The following is a 23,329-nucleotide window of genomic DNA, read 5'->3' as shown; positions in this document are numbered from 1 at the left end:
TCCGCCCCGGCTGGCAGGCTGCTTTGCATGCCTATGGGGCAAGCAGGCTATTTTTGAACGGATTTCATAACGCTTTGTAGATGCTGCGGCTGCTGATTGCACACGTGTTTCCGGCTTGGCTCCCACAGTGACTGTTGACAGAAACAGCGTCTTCAGAGAATGTAGAAAAGGCGGGTTTGGGAGATTAGGGACACAATTTCCATGTCTAGACTCAGTTCCCGCAGCGACATCTGCTCTAATCAGGGTCCCCGGGATTCAGCACCTTGAGCAGATCACCCTCTGCACAGCGCAGCTCTGGAGAACCGCATTGTGAAACCTCTGTAGCAGCAGCACCGGGTGATGGTGAGGGGGTGGGGGTGGGGACTCCCCTTGCCGGTTTCCAGATTAAATCCCAGGTGGAGTTCTGAGTTTTGTGGTTGCAAAACAAAGTATGAGAAAAGTTTGTGAATGTCTACATCCATTTTTCTTTGGGGAAATCTTAAGCCTCACACTCAGTTCCAGCCCCCCTGGCCAGACTGCCTCTTTACCTCCCAGCTGGCAGGATCGACTTTAAAATCACGGTGCTGATTGCTCATTTACTGGTTCCATTCTGTTACAGTCAACTTTGCTTATCTGGCCCTCCTGTCAGCCTGGTGGCAAATGCCACTCCACACCCCCAACTCATCTTTGTATTATTCATTTATCATGACCCCCACCTCAGGCTCTGTCAGAGTCAGTGGTCAATCCCCAGCCCCGACATACTTGAACAGCTCTCCCCATAGAACAGCCTTGAAACCTTTGATTCATTCATTAGTCATGTATCCTTTCATCCATATATATATATATATATATATATATATATATATATATATGTACATACACATACATACATGCGTACATACACATCTGCAGCTAGGCCAATCAGAAGCTTTCTCCAGGCCTAGAGAGGGCCACCAAACATGGACGTAATTGTACATCTTGTTGGCCTTGGCCTAGCATTTCGAGGAGCAGTTTCTAGGACTCACTCTCCTGGGTGTCCTTCATTCCCATCTGCTTTCCAAACTCAAGCAATGTTCCAACTATTCTATAAGATTCTGGTTACCTCAACAGCCCTTGAGTGAAACTGGAAAGAGATCCTAACTTGCCCAGGGCCCCTAAGCTACGAATGGTACATCCAGATCCTGAATGTATATTCTTTGATTTTAAGTATCTTTTCCGACCAAGATAGCTAGAATGGATTTTTGTGGTTTGTACACTAGAAGCCTGGCTGAGTCACATAGTTCTCATACTTAGAAAGAGGATATAGACCATACTTGAGGAAGGGGATATGACCACTTCCTCAAAAGAGACAGAATATTCTTGCACCGCATGATAAAGTAAAATCTCAAGCAGAGCTTCTGTTGGGGATGGCATTAAGTAGAACCATAGATGATGTCCCTGTGATGACCAGATCCTACTTGAGAGCCAGGAACTGGCTCCTAGGGCCTCCCGAGAGATCTTATAGGACAGCGTAAGGGGAGTGTCTAGGGGTACACACAGGCTCACGATTGGTGTGCCTCCAGACTTGGAGGGCTTGCCCTGTGTTGATTGGTCAACTGGTTGTTATGGCCCATAGGCCCTCCCAGGGTGGTTGCTATGCTTTGTGCGTCATTGCTGTGCGCTTGTCGTAAAGAGTCGTAAAGCATTGCACCACCAGCTAACTTCTGATTGGTTCCTTGTCACGAGGCAGGCATCTGACTTTCTAGTGTGTAAGACAAGGTCATAGAGCATGTGTTTGGCGTTATGGCTGCCGAAAGGGGAGCTGGTCCCTTCAGTTATCATCAACCTCATCTTCACTGTTGTCATCTCTCTCTCTCTCTCTCTCTTTCTCTCTCTCTGTGTTTGTGTGTGTGTGTGTGTGTGTGTGTGTGTGTGTGTGTGTGTGTGTCCGTGTATATCACTGAGTGCACATGGATAATATCGAAGGACAACTTTGTGGAGACAGTTCTTTCCTTCTACCATATGGATCTCAGGAATCTAACTTGGTAGTAGGTGCATGTATCCATGGAGCCATTTCTCCATTTCTAGTTCCTGTTTACCTATGCCTCTTTCATGATTCTGTTACCAGGAAAATTGGAATTCCTTCTTTTGAGTTCTTAATCCTATTAATAAAAGAATTTAGAAACAGACTTGGAAGCAACCTCAAGGGCAATTTCATTTGAGTTTGAGAAAAACACCAAAACCAGTTGCCGGAAGAAAAGGAATGGAGAAGAAGGAGAGAGAAAGCCATGCCTTTTGCAATGGGGTTTGAGAAAGCAAGCAAGTTCCACAATGGAAGCCAGCAAGCAGCTATATGATGGACAGCAGCTGAATGAAAAAAAGAAGTGTTCCAGGGTGTGCTGAGACCTTCAGAGACCATGTAAGAATGCCTAAGTGTCAAGGAAAGAATGTCTAGGCTTTAGCCGTATCTAAAAGGAAAAAAAAAAAAAAGAGAGAGGTAGAAAAGAAGAAAAAGGAAGAGTTACACATTCTGGAGTTACTCAGAAAGGCAGGCAGGCTTTGCATTGCTACTTGATGGAAGCTCTCTGAATGGCCACATAGGGCAGAGATTCCGAAAGTTCATCATCTCATTTCTTCTATCTCCTTAGCATGTCTTCAAGTCAATCGGATTTCCTGGGGGGGGGGGGTGGCTTGGCCAGAGTACTGACTAATCATTAGGGTAACAACAGTAAGTAATATTAATCTTTGGAGCAGATCAAAATGCTATATCTCCACCTGAGGTAAATCCCATCTTTTGAGCAGGAGACCCAAGCTTCTGCTTCCTTTTCTATCGTACCCAGGGAACAGGGAAATGGGGCCCAGACTGACTGAGAGGGAAGAGCTCATCTTCACTAACCTCCAAAGCTACTGGAATATTCTGCCCTCAAGTGTTGAGACCTTAAAATCAATTAGCGGATAGGCCAAAATTGGGGGACAGATAGGTCCAACTTCACCATGAAAATCTAGTTAGCATTTCAGTGCACCCCTATGTATGTAGAGCCTCCACAGACACGTGGTTCACTTAGGAGAAGAAAGTTAACAAGAGATCAGACCAAAACCAGAATTTGTTTTTCTGGCATCTCTGGCCTACAGCCAGGACAGAACCAAGAACATTCCTAGTTTCTGGCCAAGGGCTCAAATTGAGGCGCCCAATCCCTAAACTGCTGGCCCAGTTCCTTCCTCTGTTCTCTGTCCACTGTACTTTTACTGAGTGAAAGAAACAATAAATGAATGAGATCACTTTCTAGAAACTTTTTTCATCTAATATTCCAAATTAGTGTTTTTGTCAGCATGTCTGGAAAGACCAAAGTGTTTTCACAGCAATACCAAAGCTTTCTGCCTGTTTCTCCACACAGTGGGCATTGGCAGACCCTACCCACACAGTGGGCACCAGCAGACCCTACCCACACAGTGGGCATCAGCAGACCTTACCCACACAGTGGGCTTCAGCAGACCCTACCCACACAGTGGGCATCAGCAGACCCTACCCACACAGTGGGCACAGGCAGACCCTACCTACACAGTGGGCATCGGCAGACCCTACCCACACAGTGGGCTTCAGCAGACCCTACCCACACAGTGCACATCAGCAGACCCTACCTACATGGTGACCCACAGAATGAACACTTTCTAGAGACCAGCACTCTCTTCTTCCCTTCTACCAGCTAGGACACAGCTTCTTGGGAACTAGCCTTAGTGCTTCTGGATCTTCCATTCACTGAGCCCAAATCCAAATATGGGAGGTGACTTCAGGGAGAAGGGTAGGAGTGATGGCTACACAGATGGCATCCTGGACATTCAGAGCAAGAAGAGCCAATGGACAGGTTTAGGCAGAGCAGCTCCAGGCCTTCTGTTCTCTCAGCCCAGGAGCCATTCCCCTGCATCTCTGGCTGTTTTAATTAACATGATTTTGAATGTTAACCAAGTAACTTCATACAATTAGCATGGCCTTCCAGACCTAAGACATGGAAGTTTGAAACCTACTGCTCAATGGGGCCTGTCAGCTACATCTGCAAGAGGCAGATGCCCAGGCTATCATCTGCTGAGCAGCCTGCCTTTCTCCAACTCTGTAGTCTGAAGAGGCTTTCTCTTTCTGTATTATTCTATTGAAGGTCAGGTTCTTTTTTTCCCAAACATCCCTTTTAATCTACTAAGATGTGATGCAATCGGGCTATAAGCTAGGAATGTCTATTTGTCCTAGATAAGTCATGGCCTTGAGACTTTAAGAAGCACTAGACTCCAATGTAAGACATAAGTTATATTTCCTCGGATGTCAAGAGAGTCCAGAGTATGAAAAGTATTGCTACGTCCTTCCATCTGATCCCCCAGGGAAACCAGGAAGCTATGCTCAGGAGCGGGGAGCACTTTACTCAATAGAGATGTCCTGACAGGAATGCACCAGCCACAACACAGCACCTACTTTGCATAGACCAGTGCAAGTCCTACCTTAGCCTGAGGCTGGTCCTATAATCTAGACAAAAATGCTTTCCCCACCCTTTATGCAAAGCACCTCTGTCACTGTCAGTGTTAGCCAGAAAAGCAATGGAAGCCTTGCAGCTTTGGAAGCAACTGCACCCGGCTCTCTCCCTTTATGAAGAAATGTAAAAATATGTTCCCTCAGCATCAGCAAAGTGAAGCATTTTTCTCAGCTTGTTAGCATTTCTATGGCTGGCTGGGCAGACTCTTATCCAACTTTGGCACAGCAAGAGCCTTGCTGTATAAAGCCTTGCTCACCAGTGTAAGGCAAATCTCTGGGGAAACAGGCAGACAAGGCAAGAAGAGAGCTACAAGCTAGAGCAAGAGGCCAGCAGCAGCCTCCATGGAGTCTCGGGACTCACACACTGAACCATCTGTGTTTGACTTGAGCATTTTGTGAAAGAGACAGAGCACAGCCTACTGAAAGCACATGATGGTGAAAACTAGAGATACATTTTACTCAGCATCTTTCAGTTTCCTAGGATGCAAACTAGTCTATTTGGCCTCCAAAAGCAACTAATTTTCCATTCCCAGGCACTCTGTGATTTTTTTTTTTCCAGAAAGTAAAACCAAAAAAAAAAAAAAAAAAAAAAAAAAAAAAAAAATGGGAGGAGGGAAACTTACTTGAGCAAGTGGCATATATAATTGCAGACTGGTTCAAGCTTTCAGATGTCTAGGAAGCTTGGCAAATATGTTCCAGGGCTCAATAATCATGTCGCCCTTCAGTTCAAGCTAGAAGGTGACTGACATCTGAAACAGCATTTATGTAACTGTTCCCATTTCTTCCCAAAAAAGAATCACAAGGAAAAGACAAAATGGCATTTTAAGTGCAATATTTGACAGGGTTTGGGGAGATGGGGTAAGGGTAGAGAATGGGAAAGAGAAAGAATCAGAATCATAGCCCTGAACACAGAGTCAGGAAGCACTTGTCGCAGTGACCACTTCTCCTCACTGTAATAACCACTCAATGGGCTGGGACAAAAGACAAATCAATAAGCACTGTCCAAAGAGACTTTTTGCCCAGGAACACTTTCCACAGGAATCCTTCTGTAAGAGTTTTACCAGGCCACTGACATCTAAAAAGAGATTCAACATGATTGTCACAGCTCTGACAATCAGTTGGCAGCAGGTACATGAAGTTCTTCCAGGGATAAAACCCACATGGTTCACTTGCCGGTCCCGGCTCACTGACATCTGAGTTTTCTAAAATGTTGTCCCGCTATAAATGTTCTTTACAATTCTCATTCTTCTCTTCTGTATAAATATATACATAGCAACCTCATTTAACTGTAGGGGAAAGAAGCCAAGATTATTGGGGGTGGGGGAGGCAGTCTCTCCTCCCATGCCTCTATCTCTCCTTTACTTCATGTACACAGGAATCCATAGTTACCCAAGACTCCTTGTAGCTTTTCCACAAACCAAGGATGGGGAAATAACTCCTATTCCAGAGTCATTCTGGACTACAGGACCAGTGCTCCGTATCTCTGAGTCTTCAGTTGACCCTTCCAAACTTAAGCACTAAAGCCCTTACACTTTTATTAATTCCCATAATTCTTACAACCTCTCTAGAAGGGGATATCATTATGTTCAACAAAAAGATGAGGAAACTCAAGGTGGGAAATGACATCGCTTTTGTTATGGTCACACAAATAGGGAAAAGCAGAGGAAAGTTCCAAGCTCTCTGCCCCTTCACACCATCTTAGCCACCTCTCAGAGATAGCACCACAAGATAAAACCATCAAGTCTCTGGGAGCCCAGTCCCATGAAGTCCCGCTCACCCAAAAGGGATCACTGCCTCTCACTCTCTAAGAATAGGAGTTCCAATTTTCAACCAGCAAACTGGTGGGGGTTTGTGTGATGAAAGCAAATCCAGATCATTTTATAAGTGATCTGAGAATTATTTTAAGTCATCTGCAGACCATTTCAGCATCAATCCAGGCGAGGGCTACCCATCTGAGAGGACAGCAGGTATAATGAGGCCACTTCTGCTCCCTGACTTGGGCTAGTTGCTACCCTAATAGTGACCTCAACCTCCACTTTGAAGATTCTACAGAGCAATGATCCTCACCCTTCCTAACTCTGACCCTGTGATTCAGTTCCTCATGTTGTGGTGACCCAAAAACATAAAATTATTCTTGTTGTTACATTATAGCTGTAATTATCCTACTATTATGGATTGTAATGTAAATATCTAACATGCAAGATATCTGGTATGTGACCCCTATGAATGAGTCCTTTGACCCACAAGCTAAGAACCACTGCTACAGAGCCATGTCCACGTGTGTGTCTGGCTCCTAGATGCTCCTTCTGCCTTCTAGACTGAAAAGACCATTAGACTGGAAAAGCCCCAGCCCTGTGGCTGTAAGACCCCTGGAAGCTCAGGCCTCCAGGATCTCAGCCCAGGACCTCGATCACCCCTATCACCAGGAGGAGGCGGAAAGCTTAATGCAAACTGCACGAGGCTTTATTATAGTTGTTTAACAAGCTAACCTCATGTTAGCTCGGGCTTTCATCCACCCACCATGATGGATGACTAGAAAGACAGCTCGAAGCGTCTGCATAGAGATCTTATACGCTGCATAGAGGGCAGCGTAAGGGGAGTTTCTAGGGGTGCACAGGGAAGGTATGTGCACAGCGTAAGGGGAGTGTCTAGGCTCAGGATTGGTGTGCCTCCAGGCTTGGAGGGTTTGCCCTGTGTTGATTGGTCAACTGGTTGTTATGGCCCATAGGCCCTCCTAGGGTGGTTGCTATGCTCTGCGCGTCATTGCTGTGCACTTGTCCGTAAAGCACACCCAGAGCCATAAAGCATAGCACCACCAGCTAACTTCTGATTGGTTCCTTCCTTGCCACGAGGCAGGCATCTAACCTCCTAGTGACTAAGACAAGGTCAGACAAGCACGTGTTCAGCTGTTATGGCTGCGGAAATGGGGAGCTGGTCCCTTCATGGCCAGGAAACCAGGACCCACTCCTTCTGTTGGCTTCCTTCCTGGAAGACACATCATTTAAACACGACCTAGAACAAGGTATTTTGGAGACTATATGGCTGTATGACTGTATGTGCACAGGAAAGGTAGAGTTCATTCTAGCCACCAGGGTATGACTAAATTCCATCCCTATCAGGATGCTCTCCCTCTCCAGAGTTGTTTAATATGCTACCTCTACACCACTCATTAGACATTTAACTAGTGGCATTAACTCTCTTGTTTTCATGTCTTCACATAAAGACTTATATCTCCCCATTTACACAGTAAGTTCTGGAAAGCAAAGATTAGAAATTGTATTTCTCACCATTCACTTGGGTATCTGTCCATTGCATTCCTCATCAAAGTTATGATGGTTACACCAAGTAGTCAGTCTGACAAATACTTTGATGGTCTGTATCTATCCTTTACTCTTTCCCAGTTCAGACAGAATTAAGTTTGTTAAAATGTAGACCAGGGGGATGACTTGCAGAGAAACTGAGTCAAGATTGATGGGGAGAAGCCATGCTGGGAGCTGACCATAGAGACTTAGCAAAAGTTACTAGAAATATGAAATGGGCATTCTGGATCTAAATGATATAAAGGGACAGCTTAGGTTACTTCCAAGACCTCTGATCTCCTCCTACCATTGTTGCACAAGGCAAGTGGAACAAAGAAACACATACCAAAACCAACAAGTTAGGAATTCAGCTGAAGACAAGCTCTGCATGAAGTGTGGGTAACAAAACAACCAGGTCCACTCCTTGCAGCCTGACCTTCATAATAATACCAACACTTTCTGCCTGTCTCCCCACACAGTGAGCATCAGCAGACCCTACCCACACAGTGGGCATCAGTAGACCCTACCCACATAGTGGGCATCAGTAGACCCTACCTACATGGTGACCCACAGAATGAATACTTTCTAGAGACCCACACTCTCTTCTTCCCTTCTACCAGCTAGGAAACAGCCTCTTGGGAACTAGCCTTAGTGCTTCTGGATTGTGGGGGACCAAATATCTCTGTTATGGAATATTTTGGGTCCCAGGTTCTGGCCACCATAAACAGCAGTGGTGACAGGAATCTCAGGCCCACTATTGCATTGTTAATGTCAGCAAGGCTACTTTTGTTTACTATGGCCTGAGGTTAATATGCCTCTTATTTGCATCTGTATGTGCCTAAGCCTTAAATAGGCCCTCACCTGGGCGGAGGAGAGAGAGGTTTGTGAGTAACTTGAAGATGGAAGGTTAGGGTGAGGGGCGAGCGGTCAGAGCAGGAGAGAGAGAGAACAAAGAGAGAAATGGTTGCCTCGTAGTATTAGCAGGATGGTTAAGGGACACCAGAAAAGAAGGCTAATAAAGAAATTACTCTAGTTCCACAACATGGAACTGACAGCTCTCTAAAGATGACAAGATGCTGTGTTTGGTCTTTATTGCCGTTGGGTTCCTCGAAGCTTCCAGGTCCACACACCCCCACTCAGGTAGAACCTTATGGACTAAGGCTGAAACATGCTGGGTCATGACACTGGATCTTCCATTCACTGAGCCCAAATCCAAATATGGAAGGTGACTTCAGGGCCCACCAGCCCTAATACATGGAAGTCTGAAACCTACTGCTCAATGGGGCCTGTCAGCTACATCTGCAAGAGGCAGATGCCCAGGCTATCATCTGCTGAGCAGCCCTGCCTTTCTCCAACTCTGTGGTCTGAGGAAGCTTTCTCTTTCTGTATTATTCTACTAGTGGTCAGGTTCTCTTTTTCCCCAGACGTCCTTTTATTCTGTTAAGATGTGACACAATCAGAGTCTGGGTGGCTGGCTGTCCTGCTAACAGACTCAAGAACCTGGTCTAGAATGCAGATCCAAGAGCCCTAATGTGTTGATAAGGCAATGTAGAAAGGGCAGACTTGATGCGCACACTCCCAGGGTTGCTTTGGCACCTTAGATGAGAGCCTGGTAGAAACATCTTCCCATGAGAATGGTGACTAAAGCCCCAGTCTTCCTGCCAGACAGGCTTCATCCTCTTCCTCTTTTCAATTTATGGTCGGGACAATCACCAGGTCCCATCCCAGCTCAGATTGGCCTCAAATTCACAGAGCCTTCCTGTCTTAGTCACCCAAGTGCTGGAATTACAAGTGTAAGCCACCACATCCAGTTATGTTGTCACTTTTAAAATATAACCCTGCCTTAATAGGACTTTAGAGCTTATTTTACACCCCCTCTTCCTTCTCTCTCTCAGTGAAGTCTAAAAATTTTGACTTGTTTTCTAAGTCTTCATTTTCCCCTTATATTTAAATTTTTCATTGGGTTTTTTATATTGTTTTCAAGACAGGGTCTCACTATGAGTACCTGACTGTCTAGCGCCTACTACGAATGATAGACCAGGATGGCCTAAACACACAGAGATCCACCTGCCTCTGCTACCAGAATCAAAGGCACATCGATGGCTTCTCATTGGATTTTATATTAATCAACAAGAAGTGTAATGGAAGAAAGCCCAAACCTTAACCAGACTCCAAAGTCCTTTCCTCTCTGCCTACCACCCCCTGGACTCCCTCAATTATCCCCATTTTATAGAGGCTTTAATACAAGGGCTCAGAGGGAAACAGACTCACCACCAAGCCTGAAGACCGGAGTTCCATTCATCAGACCCAAGTGATGGAAAGAGAGAAGTGACACCCAGAAGTTGTCCTCCCATTTCCACAAAAGTGCACACACACACACACACACACACACACACACACACACACACACACACGCGCGCGCACAAACATAAATAAATGATGATATCTATAAAATATGTGCATGTATTTGTTTATGTGTGTCCACATGAACATTATATGTGCATTAATGAAATTTAAATATGCACAGACACAATCACATGCATTTGTTACCTAGTTCTACCTGTTGACAAAACAGCAATAAATCAGTAGCAACAAGTAAGTCTGCAGCCTCCAAGTTGGTTTCTAAGTTCCATTCTCCATTCAAATAGTCATTATTCTTTGGAGAAGTAGATGCTTCCAGAGTGGAGGCAAGAAAAGTACCACATGAACTGAAATATACCTTTCTATGTCCAAAAGTAAGCTTAAATAATAATGTAGACATGTTAAAAAAATTAACAAATCATTGGAGTCAACTTGGAAGAGGTTCATACTGATGAAAAATGAGACAATTCATCACCAAAATATTGATGATAATAATAAATTATAAATCACAGAATAAATGAATTAGGAAGTCATACAGAATTTTATAAGTGAATGTATAAACAAATATTAAATGGAATGTTCCCCATTGAAGTAGAATGCCTAGTAATTTTGCACCTATCATAATTATAACTGATAGGCAAGAGCTGATAACCTATGCTAAAACTGGTGAGCCAGTGGGACGGCTCAATGAATAAAGGTGCTTGCCACCAAGATTAATGATCTATGAGTTCAAATCCACATGGTAAGAGAACAGACTCCCACAACTCATCCTCTGGCCTCCAAAGACATGCTCAGCCCAGACATGCAACACACAAAATAAATTATAATGCTTTTAAAAATCCGACGACTAAAAATTTGATGAGAACCTTCAAGATGCCTGAAAATAATTTTCTACAAATAATTTAGCAGTATCAAAGGAAAAATAGTAACTTTAAATATATCAGTACCTCTGCACTTGGCCTTCCAAAGTTTTCACCACCTACTCCCAGCTGAAGTCGAGGGCTCCCTGCAGATGCTCATAGCAGAAGTGTGTGGTCCCAGCAGCCTGGATTGCCCCCATGGTTCTCATAACAGAGAGAGATCCAAGAGTGGTAGGGAGCCAGGAATCTCGAGTGGGCAGAGGCACCTGGAGCTCTGCCTGATAAACAATTAACCAGCAGAGAAGGTTCATGGAGCGGTTTGAATGAGAATTGCCTCCACAGGTTCATTTGTTTGAATATTTGGTTCCCAGTTGGGGGGAACTGTTTGGGAAGGATTAAGAGGTTGTGGCTTTGAGGTTTCAAAAGCCCATGCCATTCCCATTTAGCTCTCTTTCTCAGCTACTGAGAAATACAATGCTTCTCTGCCTGCTGCCATGCCCCCTGCCATGATAGTCATGGACTCATCCTTTGAAACTGTAAACCCCTATAAACTCTTTCTTCTTTCTATAAGTCGCCTTGGTCATAGTCTTTTGTCACAGCAATAGAAAAGTAACTAAGACAAAGTTGGTACCAGGAGTAGGGTGTTGTTGTGATAGACCTGACTGTCACAAAAGGAATACTTTGGATCTTTGGATTCAAAAAGTGGTTGATTACTGTAAGCAGGCCAACCTAGAAGGGACTTGGAAGACATGTAGACTATGGAGGACTGCTCAAAAAGTTTCAAAGCAAAACATATTAGCAACTGAGCTAGTGACTATTCTTTGTGATATTTTGGCAAAGAATATGGCTGCTTCCTGTCCTTGCCCTAAAAATCTGCCTGAGGCTAAAGTGAAAAGTTTTGGACTAATTTCATTAGCAAAGGAGATTTCAAGACCGCCTAATACTGATTCTGATGTTAAGTTCATGATGAAGTATTGGGATAAAGGTCTACAATATCTCATCAAGTCTGAGATATTTTGAGCATCAAAATAAATAATAGTAGTAATGAATTATGATTCATGGAACAAAAAAACAAGAACTCATAAATCCATAGGGATATAAATAAACACAGAGAAATGGAATGTCTTTCTTATAATAATAGAATTGCTCTCAAATGGCCCAGAGTTTGTGTGAGAAAAAGCACGTATGCAACCAGCTGAGTGGAAGAAAACAGAACAATTAAAATTTTTAGTAAGGGAGAATATGAATGACTATGCCAATAACAATCATTTGCAAAGACAGATGGACTCATGGCAGGGACATAGAGAGGGCATTGGCATTCCTGACTCTTCATTTCACTCTTGAGGGAGAACAAAAGAGGATCCCTTTCTGTCTTCACACTCCAGTCATCATCAAGGACATTGTGTTCAGGTCTCTGTGTCCTTCTTCCTTTTGGTAGGCCAAAAGGAAGTCCTCTTGTTGTAGAGCTCTCTGCCTTCACTGTTAATGGAAACCATTTTTTAAAAGATTTGTTTTTATTTTGTGTGTTTGTCTGCTTGTGTGTCAGTTTACCACATTCATGTTGTAACCCATGCAGGCCAGAAAAAGGCTTCAGATTCCCTGGAACTGAAGTTCCAGATGGTTGTTGGCCACCATGCTGGTGCTGGAACTGAACCTAGGTCCTCGGCAAGACCAGCCAATGAGCCACCTCTCCAGTGCCTGATGGACACACACACACACACACACACACACACACATACACACACACACAGACACACACAGACACACACACACACAGACACACACATACACACACACACACACACACACACACACACACACACACACCTACTATTCTCTCCTGGTTAGTTTCATTAAGCAACATGGGCACACACAAGAAAGTCCGTTTCATTCTCAACCACAGGCTAGGACAATCCTGGGACTTCTTGTTCAGAATGACAGAAGAAGTCAGCAGTCTCAAATCCAGTATCTGATTTCTTCAACAAGAAGACCATGTTGTGGAATAGATACGTCCCTGAAGGACAAGTTGGTTAGCACTCAGAGCCTTGGCTATAGTAATGTACCTGTCTGCCCTGTATAGACTCAACTTAGACCATCCTTTTGCCTTTCCTTTGAGGTCATTGGGCCAGCTCTCAGACTTGCTTTCAAAAAGTGATTTTCCTGTAAGTTTTTTCATGACTGAAGGATAAGACCCTTCAGCTACTCAAACCCTCAGCTACCAGAAACCACACTTTCTAAAGATAGGCCTTAATTCTCTGTAAACATGACTCACTCACTCCTGAGCCCCACCTCGACACAAGGGACCTGACCCAGAAAATCTAAGTGTCTCATAATTCCAGGAATTGTCCAGTGCTCCACCTTGAACCATGTGAGCTTGGCTTGCCAGATGTGAGAAGTCAGGGCACCTGGGGAAAGTTTTGCCAAGTGACATGCTTTGAGTCTTTAGTTGCCTTTCTTTGAATTTGGCAAGGTCCTTGGTATTTGATCTTTAAGAACCAAGGGACTTCTAGATGCAGAGTGGCATGGCAAAATGAAGGAACTGAATGAATTGTTTATTTTTAAAACAGCATCCAATACCTGCTCATAGAAACTTTCATGTAGACACCAATGATTTAAAGTTAGAGATGTGTCAGGGGAGAAGGGAAGAACAATATATATATAGTCTCACACTACCAGGCCACATCATACTAACTTTACAATGAAAACATCCAGACAAAACCAACTCAAACTTCATGTCTTCAGACATGAGACACTGAGAACACAGCCATGCTGTGTGATAGTCAGAGCTAAGATGAGGGGCATCGCCCTCCCTCAGAGCACTGGCCTGCTGTTGAGTTGTTTTATGCACATGGAGAGCTCCTCCTCTTTCCTGTCCTCTCCACTTCCTTTCCATACTCACCTACTTGAATCTAAAGTCCACCTGTTTGTTCCCCTTATCACAACGTTTACATTATTCTGTACCTTCAGCAGCAGAACTGAGCATCACTACGGCCTTAAGCACTCAGGATTTGGAGTGAGCTCAAGGAAATTCTTCCAGATACCAGCCGGGAATGAACAGATGGACTTCCAGTGGAGTGGGGAGATTTCTTCAGACACTCACTAAAGCTCATTATGAAACCAATCTTGTACTACAAAGATGGCTCCTAGGCAAACTTGAAAATTTTTATTATGTGTCCTTTGGAGTATAGTGGCCAGATGTAAAGTTCCTACCCCAAAGAAGGGCTGCACACAAGTTAATTATTCTCAATTAAACTCATCTTGTTGTGTGGGCATCTCACTCATGCATGGACTGAAGTCCATCTACTGTGAATCTCAGCTCTGCCATTGACTAGCTTCAAACTCCTCTGTGAGACCAGAATGATAACAGTGTCTGCCTGCTATGTTTGTTCGGCCCATAGTGAATTCAAGTGCATTAACTTGAATGTACTCAACCTTTTGACTGGAAGGTGGTGCAGTCAATTATCTAGCTCCAGTAAGTTAATTTGTTTAGGTATTGTAATGGTATGAATTGTCAACTTAATTGGCTTAAGAAACGCCTAGGGCCTTAGTGAGGCACACCTTTGGGTGGGTCTATGGGGATGTTTCCCAGTGGACTTAATGAGTTGAGAAGACTCGCCTTAAATGTGGGCTGATTGTGGGCAGCACCATTCCACAGGTAGGGGGTCCCCAACTGGATAAATAAGGAAAAATTCCAGAAATCCAATAAGTTCTGGCATTCTCTCTCCATACTCTTTCCATACTCACCTACTTCAATCTAAAGTCCACCTGTTTGTTCCCCTTATCACAATGTTTACATTATTCTGTACCTTCAGCAGCAGAACTGAGCATCACTACGGCCTTAAGCACTCAGGATTTGGAGTGAGCTCAAATCCTTTCTCTCCTTTCCTGGTCTTGGGATGTAAGCAAGCATCTTGCTTTACGGTCCCCTGTCCCAGCCATGTTTTCCCCCCACCATGTGCTGTGCCCTCTGAAGTGTGAGCCAAAATCAGCCTCTGCTCCATTCAGTGCAGACACTGTTTAATTTTCCGATATAATGAAGCATGGAGCACTTGACTGCACTGCAGTACACCCAGATCTACCAAAAGAGAGATGATTGGTCATGCCCTCAAATACACCTTAGCCCATGCAGAAGCAAGGTGGTCTTCCAGATTCTAAAGAAAGTGAGTATATGTCTATGTTCCAGGTATTCATTGCACCCAAAACTTGGCAAGTACAGGCAGGAAGGCATTACTTATGAAAGTTTGTCTGAAGGATGTGCATGTTCAAAATGACCAAATTAATAGCAATCCTTTCAATGATTTTGTTACGATTACTGTCCTCATTGAGCAGCATTTTCTCAAGGGAAATGTTTGCTCTGTCCTCAGGATCAAAAATAAACTGGTTAGTGTTTATTGATTCCTAAAAAACCAAAATAAAATAAAGTCACTTTGCAAAGTAATTAATGTGTATTGATTCATTTAACTGGTGAAGCACATCCATGAGTAGATTTTTCTAGTTACCTTAATATGTGAGCAAAATGGACCACTCAGACATGAGGTACCTAGTATAGAGGATGTAGCTAGCAAACTGTAAAGTGGGCTTGGAACTTGAGTAATCCAACTTCACAGAGCAGTCTGTGGACCACTTTTGGGCCACCTCATAAAAATCTTGTTCTGTTCCAAAACAGCTTCCTTGATACTAGCTCATCGATTTCTGTGAATCATGAAATTGATTTAAATTCATTGCTAAGAAACTCAGGGCCAAATTCCTAGCCATATAAGAGCTCTCATGACATAAATTCTGCATTCTAACCTCTATCCTAATTCTTTTTTTCTCATATCTGCATTGTTGCTGGAGTTTTTCTTGTTCCACCAGGTCCTGCCACCCTTCTCAGCCCCAAATCAACACACGGGCAATATATTAATTATAAAACTGTTGGCCGAAGACTAGGGTTTCTTATTGGCAATCTCTGTCTTAAATATTAACCCATTTTATAAATCTATGTATTTACACATGGGCTTGTCTTACTGGAGAAGGGTGCAGACCTGCTACTCCTTCCTCAACTACATGGCATCTCTCCTCACCTACCTTTCCCAGAATCCTCCTCTCTCCTAGGCCTGCCTATCTTCCTTCCTCTATTGGCCAAACAGTGTTTTATTCATCAACCAATAAGAGAAACATATACAGAAGGACATCCCCCCATCACTTCATCTTGCCTTTCTTTCATTATTCTTACTTAAAAAGCAATTCCAGAACAAGAGGGCATGAATAGTCCAAGCACAAAGGATTTTTAAGCCAGTAAAAAATCCTTTTGTTTTGTTTTGTTTTGTTTTTCAAGACAAGGTTTCTCTGTGTAGCCTTGGCTGTCCAGGAACTCACTCTGTAAACCAGGCTGGCCTCGAACTCATAGAGATTCACCTGCCTCTGCCTTCTGACTACTGGTCTTAAAGGTGTGTGCCACAACAGTCCAGCCAGTAAAATATTCTTATACAGAGTGCCATACACCTGGAGAGTCGATGCATGCATCGTACATGCATCTAAACCTCCTCAATGATATACAGCGCAAGAATGAGACTGATTAAGAGTCACAGACTTGGGGTGACTGATGTGTCAATATAGGTTCATCAAATGTAACAAATGTGTTATTCTGGTAGGAAATTTCCATAATGGTGAGAATAGCCGTGGACTGAGGACCACGGATATATTCAAAGTTTCTGTGCCATCTTTTCAATCTTGCTGTGAACATGAAAGTTCTCTAATAAATTTTTGTTTTGTTTTGTTTTTTTGGTTTTTCAAGACAGTGTTTCTCTGTGTAGCTTTGGAGACTACCCTGGCACTCGCTCTGGAGACCGGGCTGTCCTCGAACTCACAGAGATCCACCTGCCTCTGCCTCCCAAGTGCTGGGATTAAAGGTGTGTGCCACCAATGCCCGGCTGAAACTTCTCTAATAAATTTAAATCTTTAAAACTACTGAAGGGGCCAGCTCCCCATTTCGGCAGCCATAACAGCCGAAAACGTGCTTGCCATAACCTTGCCTTGGTCACTTAGAGGTCAGATGCCTGTCATGTGGCAAGGAACCAATCAGAAGTTAGCTGGTGGTGCTATGCTTTATGGCTCTGGGTGTGCTTTACGGACAAGTGCACAGCACTGACGCACAGAGCATAGCAACCACCCTGGGAGGGCCTACGGGCCATAACAACCAGTTGATCAATCAACACAGGGCAAACCCTCCAAGCCTGGAGGCACACCAATCCTGAACCTGTGCATACCCCTAGACACTCCCCTTATGCTGCCCTATAAAGATCTGTACACAGCGGCTTCCAACTGTCTTTGCTAGCCATCCGACATGGCGGGTGGATCAAAGACCCGAGCTAACATGGGGTTAGCTCATTAAACTACAATAAAGCCTCATGCAATTTGCATCAAGCTTTTCCCTCCATTCAGTGATTGAGGTGGCCGAGGTCCTGGGCTAAGATCCTGGAAGCCTGAGCTTTTCAGGGTTCTTACACTACAAAAAGTCTTCCTGGCACCAAAGTCTAAGAACAACAAGAAAAAAATAAATCTCAAGTCAGGTATATTTGTGAACATAAAGGCAAGGATATTTTAATTAGCAAATTGATTTCAAATAGCATAGAAAAATCACCTCATAAATGCAAAGATGGTCTGGTATGTGAAAGGTCCTAGGTCCAATTCCCAGTATCATACAACTGAAGGGACCTGCTCCCCTTTCGGCAGCCATAACAGCCGAACACGTACTTGCCATAAACCTGCCTTGGTCACTTAGAGGTCAGATGCCTGTCTCGTGACAAGGAGCCAATCAGAAGTTAGCTGGTGGCGCTATGCTTTACAACCCTGGGTGTGCTTTACGGATAAGCGCACAGCAATGATGCACAAAGCATAGAAACCACCCTGGGAGGGCCTATGGGCCATAACAACCAGTTGACCAATCAACACAGGGCAAGCCCTCCAAGCCTGGAGGCACACCAATCCTGAGCCTGTGCGTACCCCTAGACACTCCCCTTAAGCTGTCCTATAAGATCTCTCAGGAGACCCTAGGAGCCGTCTTTTGCTAGACATCAGCTGAAGGACTTTAGAATTAACAAAGAAATAACTAAGAAGAAAAACAATCCTCTCACCCTAAGAACAGGGAGACCTGACTTAAAACCTAACCAAGGTCACAATGACCCAAGCCCCTGGAATTTCTTAGCTGGCAGATATAACTCCCTTACAAGGCCACAAGACAACCTAACTGAATACCAAGAATTCCTAGAGGGCCACCCTGCCCTAGGGTCATGAAGATAGAAACAGACTATCCCACTGAGCCAGGAGACCATCCGGCCCCAAAGATAAGAGATCTCCAAAGGATCTGTGACTCTGGTCACGTACCCAAACCCCTAAAATCCTATGGTTTTTTCTCCTATAAAAGGAGCCTGCTTTAGAGGAACAGGGCTTCTTCTTTGTCTGTCGGACTGGGAAGCCCGTTTGCGCAAACGTCCCATAATAAACTTACCTCTTGTTTTTTGCATCAGCTGGACTGGACATTGAGTGTTTTTGGGGGGATCGTCCAATTTGTAGAGACTCCTCGGTCCGAGGGTCTTTCACAGCCATGGCGGGTGGGTGAAAGACCCGAGCTAACATGGGGTTAGCTCATTAAATTACAATAAAGCCTCATGCAGTTTACAGCAAGCTCTCGAATCCGCCTGGTGATTGGGGTGACTGAGAACATGGCCTGGGACCCCGGATACTTGAGTTTTCGGGGGTCTAACACAACCACAGCAGTGAAGGCAATGATGACTTAACATTAGAAATATGTGAGGAATGAAGTCAATCATATTACCAAGTGAGAAAGACAACATAATCATGCACATCCCAATGGGGGAAACCGTGTCAGAAACACTAGCTTTCATGATAAAAAAAAAAAAATAGAAAGAATAGTAACACACTCAGAACGAATGAAAACTTGTCCCATGCAATAAAATGCTTATAATGATAAACATGCAGCAGACAGCAGACTGATGGCGAGGTACTGGAAACATCCCCTTTAAGATAAGAGACAAGTGTTCCAATTATGCTCATCTCTGTTCAACACTGGCCAGCAGCAAGAGACAAGACAGAGAGGAAAACAGCATCATCACCACATGCTCATAATAGATCTGTGGGTGTGGAAAACAAAACCCCACAGGGCAAACTGTTAAAATTTACAAGAAAACTATGTAAAAATCAACTTCATCCTACTTATCAACACAAACAAGTAACTTTTCCAAGAAATTCCCTTTTTTATGTTTAATTATGTATAGGTGTGGATAGGTATGTGCATGTGAGTGCAGTTGCCTGCAGACACCAGAAGAGGGAGTTGGATCCCATGGAGCTGGGATTGCAGGAAATTGTGCACCACCAAATGTGGGTGCTGGGAACTAAACTCAGGTCTTCCGCAAGAGCAATAGGCTTTTTAATCATTGGACCATCTCCCCAGCCCCAGAAGTGAAAAATTATTAAAATGCTATTCTTAATAGCACAATTTAAAAGATCTTTATGCAGAAAATTATAAACCTTATATCCTGTGTTGGTTTGAATGAGAAATGTGTCTCATAGCCCCAGGTGTTGGGTGCCAGGAAAATTCCATTAGAGGATTTCTGGGGGAGGGGGGGTCCAAACCTCTGGTTCCAGTAACTGGGAGCTCCGGTCTACAATTGTATTGCAGATGCTAGCTAATCTGCTATTGAATGGCATAGCCTCAGTGGAGAATGCTTCCTAGTTTGCATCTCTACAGAACTAAGCATTTGAATAGGCCTGCACCAGGGCGGAGGGCTAGGTGTGCAGTGACACGTGAGGACAGACAGTTAGGAGGTATCTGTCAACTGGAGGAGAGATGAGAGATGAGAGATGGTGGAAAGAGATCTGCTGATAGGTGAAGGAACCGGCTTCCCTTTTGGCAGCCATAATGGTCGAACATGTGCCTTTATGACCTTGTCCTAGAAACCAGAAAGTCAGATGCCTGTCTTGTGACAAGGAACCAATCAGAAGTTAGCTGGTGGCGCTATGCTTTATGGCTCTGGGTGTGCTTTACGGACAAGCGCACAGCAATGACGTAGAGAGCATAGCAACCACCCTGGGAGGGCCTATGAGCCATAACAACCAGTTGACCAATCAACACAGGGCAAGCCCTCCAAGCCTGGAAGCACACCAATCCTGCTGAATCCCCTTACGCTGCCCTATAAGATCTTTGGGGAGACCTTAAGCCGTCTTTTCTAGCCGTTTTGAAAGACCCGAGCTAACATGGGGTTAGTTCGTTAAATTACAATAAAGCCTCGTGCAGTTTGCAGCTCTCGAATCCGCCTGGTGATTGGGGTGACCGCGAACCTGGCCTGAGACCCCGGATACTTGAGTTTTCGGGGGTCTAACAAGGGTCTAGCAAGATGGAAGAGAAGCGGTCTCAGGATCTGGGAAGCACAGTCAGCCAGGAAGATGCTGAATAAAGAAGAAACTCCAGTTTTGCAGCATGGAACAGAGCTCTCTAAAGTGACAAAATGGTCTGTTTTACTAGGAATTTCCAAGTCCACACTCCCCGACTCAGGCCAAACCTCATAGTTTCCATGGTTTGGGGCTGAGATATGCCAGGCCAGGACACCCAGGTATCTGAACACTTGGTCTCCAGTCAGCAGCACTGTTTGGGGAAGCTGTGGAATCTTTAGAAAATATAGGCTTGCTGGAGGAAGTATGTCACTGGGGGTGGGCTTGGAGAGTTTTATAGTCTTCCACTTCATTCTCAGCTTTCTTCATGTGGTTGAAAACTACAGTTTCTCAGCTGAGCAGGCCAGGGACACAAGTCAGTGCTTTATTCAGTCATAATCAGAGAACCTTCTTTCTGCAGCAGACTGGAACAGATGCAGAGACCCACCGCCAGACACTGTACACACACACAGAGAGAGAAAGAGACCTTGGAACACACAGCTCTAAATGGGATGTCTTTACCAAATCCTCCCCTTAGAGTGCGGGGAAACCCCATGAGAGAGGCAGCAGAAAGAGCCAGAGGGAATGGAGAACACCAGAAAAGCAAGGCCCTCGGAATCAACTAGGAAAGGCACTCATAAACTCACAGACACTGAAGCAGCATGAACAGGACTTACATGGGTCTGCACAAGGTCCTCTGTGTATATTTCATAGCTTTCACCTTAGTATCTTCCTGGGACTCCTAAGTGCATGAATAAGGAGTGATGGGGCCAGCTCCCCATTTCGGCAGCCATAACAGCCGAAAACGTGCTTGCCGTAACCTTGCCTTGGTCACTTAGAGGTCAGATGCCTGCCTCGTGGCAAGGAACCAATCAGAAGTTAGCTGGTGGTGCTATGCTTTATGGCTCTGGGTGTGCTTTATGGACAAGCGCACAGCAATGACGCACAGAGCATAGCAACCACCCTGGGAGGGCCTATGGGTCAAAACAACCAGTTGATCAATCAACACAGGGCAAACCCTCCAAGCCTGGAGGCACACCAATCCTAAACCTGTGCGTGCATACCCCTAGACACTCCCCTTATGCTGCCCTATAAAGATCTGTACACAGCGGCTTCCAACTGTCTTTGCTAGCCATCCGACATGGCGGGTGGATCAAAGACCCCAGCTAACATGGGATTAGCTCGTTAAACTATAGTAAAGCCTCATGCAATTTGCATCGAGCTTTCACCTCCATTCATTGATTGTGGTGGCCGAGGTCCTGGGCTAAGATCCTGGAAGCCTGAGCTTTTCGAGCGTCTTACAGGAGGTGTCTGGTACTTGTGCTTGCTCTTGGGGCTCTTTTCCTTCTGTTGGGTTGCCTTGCCTACCCTCAATGTGATGGATTTTGTTTTCTCTTATTGCATTTTATTTTGTCATGTTTGATTGTTATCCCTTAGAAAGCTGTTCTTTTCTAATGAGAGACAGAAAGGAGTTGGATCTGAAGGGGAGAGTGGGAGGGGAAGAACTGGGGGTAGTAGATGAGGGGAAGCTATAATAAAAATATATTGTATGTATGATAAAAGAATCTATTTTCAATAAAAGAAAAACGATTGCTCCTGTAGTAAAGAAGATCAGTGTGACCACTCACAGCCTGTGAATTACAACAGCCTGCTGGGAAAGTTTGGAAGGGGGGTCATTTGCAGTTACCAAACACTTGTAAACTCAGGAGAGTAACTAGCAACTGAATAATAGAACAGATATCATCAGAACCCTAATCTCTGTGGAAGCAGGTCTGTGGAAGAACAAAACTAAACTGTTAGACCCACGGAAAACTCAGGTATCCGGGGTCCCAGGCCACGACCTCGGTCACCCCAATCACCAGACAGATTGTAGAGCTTGCTACAAACTGCATGAGGCTTTATTGTTTTTTTTGTTTTGTTTTGTTTTGTTTTGTTTTTTAATGAGCTAACCTCATGTTAGCTTGGGTCTTTCACCCACCCGCCATGGCCGATGTCTAGCAAAGACAGCTCCGAGGGGCTCCTGAGAGATCTTGTAAGGCAGCATAAGAGGAGTGTCTAAGGGTACGCACAGGCTCAGGATTGGTGTGCCTCCAGGCTTGGAGGGCTTGCCCTGTGTTGATTGGCCAACTGGTTGTTATGGCCCATAGGCCCTCCCAGGGTGGTTTCTATGCTCTGTGCGTCATTGCTGTGAGCTTGTCCGTAAAGTACACCCAGGGTTGTAAAGCATAGCGCCACCAACTAACTTTTTAACCAGGGAAAATGGGCGGTGAATTTTTCCCAAGCTACTTCCTGCTGACTTTGGGACGAAGTTAGGGACCCCAGAAGGTTGAAATGCTAGTCAAAAGCAAAAAGAGAATTTAGGCAATGGGGAATCCACCAGGGACTGTTGGCAGACTTTGTTGCAGAGATAGGGGGTGTCCACATCAGCTGGACTGGTTCACACCCACAGCAAGTCCAGGGCTCCAAGTCTACTTAGAACAGCCTGTAGTCAGCAACTGATACTCAGATGTCTGCCAGAAGCAGAAACCTGTTTAAGACATGTTTAAACTAGGAACAGAGGTTAAAACTTATTTGCTAAGGCCCACAGTGCAGAAAAAGCAGATATCTGGATATCTGTTCAAACAGCAGGAACTTATTTATAACTTTGAGTTCTAGCAAAAACTACAGATTTGGGCTATAAGCATGTATATTTTCCTTCTGTCCAAAGTATGGATTGGACAGAGGTGCCTTTGGCCTGATGAAAAGCCCTTTAAGTTTGTACTTAGATGACAACCAAAATAAACCTAAAAACCTTGAGCTTGTGCCTGAACAGCAGATAGTCACTATTTTACCAGCTAACATGCTGACTAGAGTCTATAGTGGATCTGACTGTCTAATGCTGCCAAGTTGACAACCATTAATATTTC

Source organism: Cricetulus griseus, chromosome 5 (genome assembly GCF_003668045.3).
Source record: "Cricetulus griseus strain 17A/GY chromosome 5, alternate assembly CriGri-PICRH-1.0, whole genome shotgun sequence".
Classification (NCBI taxonomy): domain Eukaryota; kingdom Metazoa; phylum Chordata; class Mammalia; order Rodentia; family Cricetidae; genus Cricetulus; species Cricetulus griseus.
This window is presented reverse-complemented; position numbering follows the sequence as displayed.